Source organism: Amaranthus tricolor, chromosome 7 (assembly GCF_026212465.1).
Source record: "Amaranthus tricolor cultivar Red isolate AtriRed21 chromosome 7, ASM2621246v1, whole genome shotgun sequence".
Classification (NCBI taxonomy): Eukaryota; Viridiplantae; Streptophyta; class Magnoliopsida; order Caryophyllales; family Amaranthaceae; genus Amaranthus; species Amaranthus tricolor.
Window position 1 is genome coordinate 21,058,880 of NC_080053.1, and position 10,734 is coordinate 21,069,613.

Sequence of the window (10,734 nt, forward strand, 5' to 3'; positions counted from 1 at the left end):
GCAAGTGTATCTCGCGCCATCTCTACTGCTTTGATTAGCTATAATGATGGTCAAACTCTTTTTTCTTATATCAACTCCACCAGGCAAGTTCTTTGATTACCTATGACCTTCCTAAAAATTGGTACTCACAGACCTATATTCATAGCTATTCATATTATATAATTTTTATAATTTTAATTTTGTTATTAGGACACCAATTGTATCGTTTGGTGAAGCAATAACTTCATTAGGTATAAAGTTTGCTCCTATTATGGCTGATTTTTATATCGTTTGATTACCATTGTATTTTAATTCTGGAGTTTCAAAGGTATGTATTGATCATTTATCTAAGTTTTTCTCATTGAAAAATCTAAGTTTTTTCAAGAAAGCATTTATAATTATCTTAAAAAATTATACACAGTAATTTTGCTTCTCAAATCCATGCAGCCTAATGTAACAGCTCCAAGTGTAGATATCCTAGCAGCTACTCCTAATTCTTTAGAAAAAAAGAAAATCCATTTGTATTCATGTCAAAAAATCTATGTCAAGCCCTCATGTTAGTGGTATTGCAACACTAATAAAAAAAATACACCCTGATTGGTCAACAGCCGTTGTTCAATCCTCTTTAATGACTACAAGTACAATTTGTAATACTTTTTATGTCCGTAGCATTTGTTACCAGGGTAAAATTTGAGTAAATCAAGAACAAGATAAAAATGGGTAAAAAAAAGTTTGATATGTTGGAAAGTGGAACAAATATGTGGATGAGAGGAAAAGATAAATGACTTGTTTATAAAATGCAAGTTAGCTGCAGTTTTGAGCTGAATAGGGGTGTTCAAAAAAACCCGATCCGAAATATCCGATCCGAAATATCCGGTATCCGATTGTTAAAACCTGATAATTAACCCGAATTTCCAAAACCGGATATTTCGGACCAGGTACCCCGGTTTATAAATCCGAATACCGGGTCAGATCCGGATACCATTTTTATAAATTCGGATACCCGGTATCCGGATATCCGAATTTATATAAAAAAAAATTATAATGAGGTATCAGGAAACAGGAAACCTAATGTCGTGCCGTCCCTTTCCCCTTCTGGCCTTCATTTGAAAACCTAAGTGAAGGAGCAGCTTCAGCCTTCAAGCCTTCAAGAACTTAGAAACCTTCATTCAGCGCCGTCCCCTTCTTCAATCTTCATCATCATCAATTCATCATTCATCAGAGATTTAGAGCCGTCCTTCATCGAATCATCAGTTCATCACCATCTTCGTCCTTCATCACAAATCTTCGAACTTTTCATAAAAACAAATCTATGTTTCCAGGTCCTTGTACAATGTCTTAATCTTCTTCATAGTGTCAATCTTCATCGAATCATCTTTTTCAGCTTCAAATCTTCGTCCTTCACAGGTATTAAGTCTTATTCCTAATTTTAGTTGTTTTTTACTTTATTTTTAATATTTTGAATTCAAATTCTGATATTTGTTTGTTCAATTTATTTTCAGACCGTCTTTACAATTTTAATTTGAAGATCTACATGGATTCTTACCCACCACCATCTAGATTTTCGGTAGCTCTTTATCATTTTTATTTTGCCATTTATCTTTGATATTTTGATTCTGATATTTGTTTGACTTAAATGCTAATGTAATATTTTGAATTCAAATTCTGATATTTGTTCAACTTGTTCAATGCTTTTGATGTATATGATGATGGTAGATTCACTAGATTGGTAATTGATTGTGAATTGTGATGAACTGATGACGGCAATGATATTTGATATATAACTTGTACATTTATGATGATAATTGGTAACTGAATTCTGCTTTAATATTCTGTTTTATATATAACTTGTACATTATGAATTTATGATGATAGTGATAATTGATAATCTCTTTTCAATTGGTAGGCTTTATTTAACTATAAAGTTTACAATAATGGTTACTTGATGTAGTACCAATTCACTTGTATTTTTAAATTTTATCTAATAAGTGAAAGTGTGAAATAAAGATGTCCTAATTTAAGCTAATAGAAATTCTTTAATATATGTTTTGTATAGAACACGGGGTTGTCTTTAGATGATAATGGAAATTCACTACCGAATGAAGGAACTCAATTTGAAGAGAGTGTTGATCGCTTGTTCGATGAGGATGAAGATACAAGATCACCAATTAAAAACCAGAAAAAACAACGTCGTGCAGCTACTGATATGAGGAGTAATAGGTCAAGATGGTGGGATCATTACACAGTTGATGAATTAAATTCAACAATTGCTCATTGTAAGTATTGCAAAACTTCTATTAGTTGTCCTAGCAAAAATGGAACAACTCCTTTGGCTAATCATACTAAAAGATGCAAAAAGTATCTTCTAAATTTGGATATGAAGAAAAAGAAAATTGAATTTGATATTGCTAGAAGACTCAATGAGGATGGTAGTGTTGATAGTGTTGGTGTTCTGAAAATGTGGGAATTTGATTATGATTTGTGTAGGAAAAAACTTGCTACAATGCTTATTGTGGATGAATTTCCTTTTGTTTTTGTTGAACGTGAAGGATTTCGTGAGTATTGTAGGGCTTTTAATCCTTTATTTAAGATTCCTTCTCGTAGCACTGCAACTAGAGAATGTTAGTCTTTTCATTGAAAAAAGAAATGAGTTGAAATTGTTTTTTCAAAACTTTAAGTCACGAACTTGTCTAGCAACAGACACTTGGACATCGGGGCAAAACTTAAGTTATATGTGTTTGACTTCAGATTTTATTGATGATAACTGGAATTTGCAAAAGAAAATCATAAACTTTTGTCCTATTGCTGGTCATAATAAGCCAACAATATAATAAGCCAATTGTTCAATACCTATGACGTTCAGTTTTGGGCCCTTGCGCAAAAAATAATTAAAAATGGCACCTAAAAGATTAAGGTGTAACAAATAATATTATACTCCTTTAGTTTTTTTATTTTTCATATTTTAACTACTTTATAAAAAACACTAATAACTAATATATTATTTAGTCAAAAATATAAATTAAATCTAAATTTAATTCAACATAATATCAACCTCATAATTGAAAAAAAAAAAAATTTGAACTCTAGAAATTTAAGGGTCGGGGTGATAGCCCGCTTCGCCCATGCTAATCGATGGTCATGCTTTCCTACTAAATGAGTAAATGACAATTAAAGAAAGATTGTGAGTCATAGGCAAAAATAAATAAAATGTAGTGGATTTCATAGGACTGACTAAAACGAAAAATGTAGGCATGTGGGGGGTATGTTTTTAAAGATGATTAGATGAGATAATATATTTATATTAATTAATGTAATATATAATTTGCAGCAAGCCCCTTAGACAAGAAGGGAATGCCGATACGTGATAATGATGGAGTGAGTGAAGCGACACCTTTGGCATATGTGTCGGGTCACATACGACCTAATCTAGCGATGGATCCTGGTTTAGTTTATGACATGAATGAATATGATTATCTTAATCTCCTTTGTGCAATTAATCAAAACAACACAGTATTGGAAAATCTGAGTAAGCAACATTCAAATGATTGTCCTCGTGATTTCAGCGAATTAGATGCAAATTATCCCTCCATATATGTTCTTGAGTTTCCTAGAAACACCATTATCAATCGCAAGTTGAAAAATGTTGGACAACCAAGCACTTACCTGCCTCGCATCGAGGCCCCACATGGAGTTTCAATCATTGTGGAGCCTAACACACTAGTATTTTCTGAACACAATCAACAATTACCATTTAAACTTACTTTAATACCTAATCTCAATCTTTTTTCTTTTGATCAGATTTTTGGAAGTTTAATTTGGTCTGATGCTAAACATGTTGTTAGGAGTCCTATTATTTTGAAGCCAGAGAAAATCTAGATTTTTTATATAATTTTATTTTTATAATTAATCATCTTGTATAATAATTATAACTCAATTTTGATAAACTATCCCATATTATTCTTTCTTTAATTCTTTGTTATTAATGTACTTAATTTTATTTTTTATGGTTTACTATAGTTTCACAAGAATGTGCAATTTGAAAATTTCAACAATTTGGAATCGAAATTGGTTAATTGATTTCTTCGGGTTCCATGTCCAATTTAATGTATATAAAAATAGTTTTAATTTAAAACTTTTGAATTGCTGAATCATAAATTATCAATTTGAATTCTAAACTATGATGTAGTTCTTGTTCTCTTACCACTCTCAAATTATATGTATTATCTCTTAAAATATTTCAATATTTATTGAAACATATAAAACCAAGGCTAGATTTCTATTTTGCGAGTGATTTATAATATCCAATATCAAACGTGTCCACAAATCTTAATTAGACCTTAGACGACTTAAGTGACAGCTAAAAGATTCAAGAATGTAAACATATCGAAAATATCAAATGCTACAACTTCTTTTTGATACTTGTCTAGAACTTAAAAGAACATCCAAAATACTCTTTTCTTTTTCTTCAAAGCAGAAACTAAATTAAACAATTACAAATAATTTGAACTAAATAATAATAAAAATTAGAATTTAATTATAAAATAGGAAAAATTAATGTGAATAATGCAACATTTTAACTTTTTCCCTATAATAGTACTAACGTTTTAATAACCAAAATATTATGTACTAAGTGTATGTTACCCTCAAGAATCCAAATAGGTATAGACAACCAACTATAGAAGGTAATTTGACCCTTTTTTTTAATTATTTTTTATTTATCGATGTTAGGTTACAAATAGTTTACTCCATGATCTATGAGTTCTTTGACAACCCTTAGAATTCAACCTCTTTAATTAATGATACCTAGACCAATAAGAAGATCTAACTATCTTCTCACATCACTTTCTTCCCGTGAAGAAAGGACTATAAATTCCTTTATAATAAAAGATAAGTCCCAAACTCTTAAAAGAGTAAAACTGAATACTTTTTAATCATGCTCAAAGTAGGCGTGTGGATGCTTGTTCTTGGAGTGTTAATGAAGACCTCTATATACAGTATTTGCCTCAACATAGCCATTTGGATAATTATGGCTTCACCTCCTTAATTTTTTAGGTGTTTTTGTTTCTGGAGTCGGGCTTCAAAGTCTTAATCAAAACCCTAGGCTTTTCTTTAAATATTGAATCAAATCTGTAAAGTTATTTCCACAAAGATTGCAAAATAATATTCTAGGCATATTTTGCTTAAACCTAGCAAAATAATAATTAGCCGTTTTTAGGTTAATTAAATTAAAGACTAATCCAAGTTTTTTTATTAATTAAATCAGTGTGAAATTAAATAAATAATTTTGATAATTTCAACTTAAATTATTTATTTCAATTTAACCGAATATAAGTTAATAAAAACTAATCATATTTATTTCCTAACTTATTTTGGCTGATTTAATTATAAAATTCATATTAGCTAAAACCAAATAAACTTAAAATATATATATATATATTAAAAATATTTTTATACTTAGTATGATTTTAGACGAATTAATCATACAAATGTAATTACTTAATTTCTAGATTAATTTAAGTATGTGTTTTGAATTATCATCATTTAAAGGAGTTGAGTCTTCAATCTCACCCTTGTGAAAACATGTAATAATCAATCAATAATATAGAAAAAATTCATCAATATCAATCATAAGCATAAACAATAAGCTAACATTCTTTAGAGAACAAATAAATAACATCAAATCATAAATAGTTATCCATCATATGCAATAGTCACTCAAAATTGTAAATAATAATAGATAACCAATAGCATAATATAGCAATGTATGACAATTAAGACATTTCATAATCTTTTCAATTATGTAACCATCAACAATTTATATCATCATATGCATCATCGTTCAAATGTATGAATCAACATTCATTAACATTCAACCATTGAATATCATCATCACGCAACATGCTAAGCTAACATTGAAATAACACGCAACCAATCAACAACATTCAATAGTATGCAAACATATAATCAACTTAGATATTATGAAATGATAAAATACTGCAATACAAATAATGCACACATCAATACAGTCAAAGCACAAGCACAAGAAATATCAATTTATCAAACGCATTTATCAAATGCATTATAAACAAAAACAGCAGCAAGCACAAGCATATTCAACAGTTTATCAGTGCATTAGTTGATGATACAATTATGCATCCATAATAGTCCGGCTTAATTTAACTCGGACTATTACAAAAGTCAGTTATTCAAGTCTGATTCTAAATTGTAGCATACACTATCCAATTTTGTTTGTATCATCTTCATTCGTTCCCTAAATTCCAGGAGACTCTCGTTATCCCGTATTCTCCATAAATCTAGATTAGATACCTCCCTCCAAACAGGCACCGTGTTAAAAATCGGTCCCTCAATCTCCTCTTCTGGGTTGAGGGGGTCAATTGAGCGCTTTACCTTTATTCATACTCCCTAATTGCAAAACGTAATACATTAAAATCACATACAAAACTTTAAACAAACTATTTAAAGTTACAATAATTAAAAGCCTTATCGGCTCACTTCAAAAAGCATACAACACAAGACCACATTGAACAACTCCACCTCGAATAATCTATCCTCCATCTCTCTACTACGGTCAAATTATTTCTTTATCAGTTTAAGAACTGTTTCTGATATTTTAGATCATTGATTAAGGTCTAGTTTTTTTAGGGTGTTAATGTGGGATAGCTATCTTTGGTTTGGGATGTGGGGATTTATTAAGTGAACCAGAGGTTTCAAAATTATTACTTTATTTACTTATTTAATTTTAATGACAAAATAATAAGCCTTTTTTTAAATGAGAAGTATAATTAATTATTTTAACAATGTAACTCATCATTTTAAGAATATATGTCATCACTTTAATCATATACTTCATCTCTTTATGGTCTGATCATAACCTTAAAATGATTCATTACAAGTACGTACTCAAATTAACTATCTAAGTCATCACTACTCTAAGCTTATAAGTCCATCATTTAAGGTTGTAAGTCATCTCTATAACCCTATAATTAATCACTATAAGGTCATCGTATACAACTTGAAAATAAACACTTATAGGCTATATGTAATCATATAAACTATATAAGTCATCACAAGAAGTTTCTAATAATTAAAAAATCTATATAAGTCATCAATTTTATGTTATAAATCATCACTATGAGGCTATAAATAATCACTTTACGGTCATTGTAAACAACTTTAAATTTAATATTATTAAACTAATCAAATTAATAATATAACTTTGAAGTAATCACGTATAACCTTAAAATGAATACTTATTAGAAGTAGGTAATCAATTTAAGGATATAAGTCAACATTGTAGACTTCTAAGTCATCAGATTAAGGCTACAAGTAACAAGAGGTCATTGCATACAACCTTAAAATGAATACTTATGAGCTATAGATAATCAATTTAACTATGTAAGTCATCACTTTACGTTTTAGATTATCATTTTGAAGCTATAAGTAACCAATTTAAGGTCATCGTATGCAACCTTAAGTTTAAAAGTCATCACTTTAAGGCTAAGTATATCCTTAAAGGTTATCACATACTTCCTTAAAATGAATATTTATAAGCAATAGGTAATTACTTTATTGACGTTAGTAATCTTTTTAAGGTTATAAGTCATCACTTAAGACATTAAGTGATCACTTTAAGTTTATCATGTACAACGTTAAAATTGTCCTTGTAACCAGTTTATAATCAATGTAAATATATAAATCATTAGTTTAATATTATAAGTGACCATTTTAAGGGTATAAGTAATAACTTTATTTGATCAATGCGCAGTGAGAATCTCGAAGAAATGTATGTATAAATTGTAATAATTAAATACACATATCAAGTAAAAATTATATAATATGCTTATTTGCAGGGTTTGATGCAATCGACTTCTTAGTTGATGTGGACGTATTTCTTTTCTCAAAGTGTCTTTTAATTTTAATCCTTTTTTTTCGCCCTTTTGTCACTGATTTATCTTTATCAAATACAACAAATTCTTCATGTGTCTCACATTGATTTAATGTTTCCTCTTGCTGCTGTCCTTGTTGTAGAGGTGATCATGGGTGGCCCGGCTCGGCCCGAAAAAGTGAGGGTTTGGGTGTTAAAATATGGCCCGATGGACGGGTTTGGGTATACAATAAGTGGCCCGCTTTTTTTGGGACGGGTTTGGGATTTGCTTTTGGCCCGCGGGCTGGCCCGACCCGGCCCGAAAGGAGGTAATGCCCTAGTACTAGTAGTACTAATAGACAGAAATCAGAAATAAATAAAAGGTAATGCCCAAGATTCAAGAAGCAGTAATGCAGTATCATTCTCATTTCTCACTCATCTCTCAAAATCACTAAACCCTATTCTCCCTTTGAAACTCAGTCACGCCGTCACGCTCACTCTCATTCTCATCTCACTGCTCTCAACTCTCAAAGACTCAAACTCAATCAAAAATCTTCATCAAGGTAATTCACTGATTCTATTTAGTATTTTCTTTTAAAATTATCAATTTCAATATTCAAAAAACTTCCTTCTCCATCTCCACGAATCTATTCAAATGGCAGTTTTGTTTGGAGGAATTTGTCTGGGTAAAATCGTTGATTAAGATTTTAGTTAGATTTGGCGGTGCAAGTTGAATGTCAAGATTCATACGACCAATTTGACAACTCGTTCTTCTCTGTATAATTTGTGTCTTTAATCTTCTGTCTTTAATCTTCTCTGTCTTTAATCTTCAATCTTTCAATGACTTTTAATCTTCGATCTTCTCTGTATAGTTTGTTTTGATTCTCTTAATTAAGATTTTTCTTAATTTGTTTGGAGGAATTTGTCTGGGTAGTTTCTTACAATGGCACTATGGCAGTTTCAATTTGATTAAGATTTTTCTTTCAATGGCACTATGGCAGTTTCTTACATAATACATTCTGTTAGAAATTGTCTGTGGTTTGTGTATTTGGAATGCTATTTGTTAGAAATTTTAGTATGTATGTATTGATTTGATTGTGTCTGTGATTTTGGTATATAAATATTTCTGGTATAAATATTATTTCTAATATATTAGTTAATTTATTCCAATTATTATTCTGAGTTGTATTTCTTAATTTGTTAATATATTCCAATTCATTAATTAGTTAAATATTTTGATTATTTTGTATTTGTTTATTTCAATGACTTTTAATTTGTGTTTTAAATTATGTATAATATATAACAATTGTATTTGTGTATTTCAATTATTTGTAATTTGTGTTTTTAATTATCTATAAATAATATAAATTATAAGCCCGCAAGCCCGCATAGTACGGGTTTGGGCAGGAAGTTTTCGGCCCGCGATTTGGACCGGCCCGCAACAACGGGCTGCTTTTTTACACTAGGCCCGGCCCGTTGTTTGATCAGGTCTACCTTGTTGTGATGTATTCATCTTTAAAATTATATTACCAACCTCTTCATTTGCTGTATTATTAAATTCATCACATACAACCTTAAAATGAGTACTTAAAAACAGTAGGTCATCATTTTGACTAAGCAAGTCATCATTTTAACATCATAAGTCATTACGTTAAGGATACACGTAATCATATTAACCTGATCACATACTCCATTAAAAAGAGTACTTAAAAGCAGTACGTATCACTTTAACTATGTAAGTCATCACTTTAACATTATAAGTCATCACTTAGAGATTATAATTCATAAACTTAATCTTAGCGTTTAAAATTTAGATGCTTATATGAAACAAAATAACGGCAAAAGAAAAAGCAAATTATTTGAATTATCACTTTTTTACAATTGCATGCAAGTATTCCTACATGAAGGTTCACCCTACACGTGCCTTACCATGTTCTCCTCCTGCCCAATCTGCTTCCTATATAATTTCGTAATAATAATAATCAATATCTATTATAACATGGCAGAATTCTGGCAAAACACTTGATTGTTGAGTAATCACTGAAATAGAGATAGGAAAAAGGCGAGGGGAAGGTTTGATCGCCTGTGATGACGGATTAGCTACGATGTCTCCATCATCTTTTGTGTGTTAAATGATGGCGACGGCAAGGCGAGGGACAAGGTTGGTCACCAGGTGCAATAAGGTGGTTGGCGACGGGCGCAGTGGTCCCTTTAGTTGCCAGCGGCAGTATTTTTTTTTTTTTTGGTTTTTATTTTATGTTTTTGCGAATTTGCCGATGGGCACTGTGGTCACCATTTCATCGCCGGCCGTAGTAACATTTTGTTGTTTTTTATTTTAATGTTTTTTAAAAGTGGGCGACGGCTAGGTTAGTAGCCCTTTCATCGCCAATACTAGTACTTTTTTTGTTTTTTATTTTAATCTTTGGCGACGGGTTATTTGGTAGTCAGCTCGTCGCCATTGTTCGTCCGTATTTTTGGAATTTGAATTTGAAAAATGACGATGGGTTTTTAATCGCTGTATTGTCGCCATATTTTGTATAAATAAGACGCATAATTGTTATGCATTGTATATTTCGGAAACCAAAGAATTAAGAGAGGTTAGTGATTTACTTATTCTATTATGTAGCTTGTTTTTTATGTTTATATGAGTTGTTTTATTTATTTTTATTATTTATATTTAATTTTTATTGTCATTAATTTGATTTAATTTTATTATTTTATTATTACATATTTTATTTTCTTTGTTATTTACATGAGTTTTTTTTATATTTTTTCTATTATTTTATATTTTATTTTTGTTGTCATCAGTTTGCTTTAATAATTCATATTAGAATAATTATATTATTATCATATATTGTTATTTTCTTGAA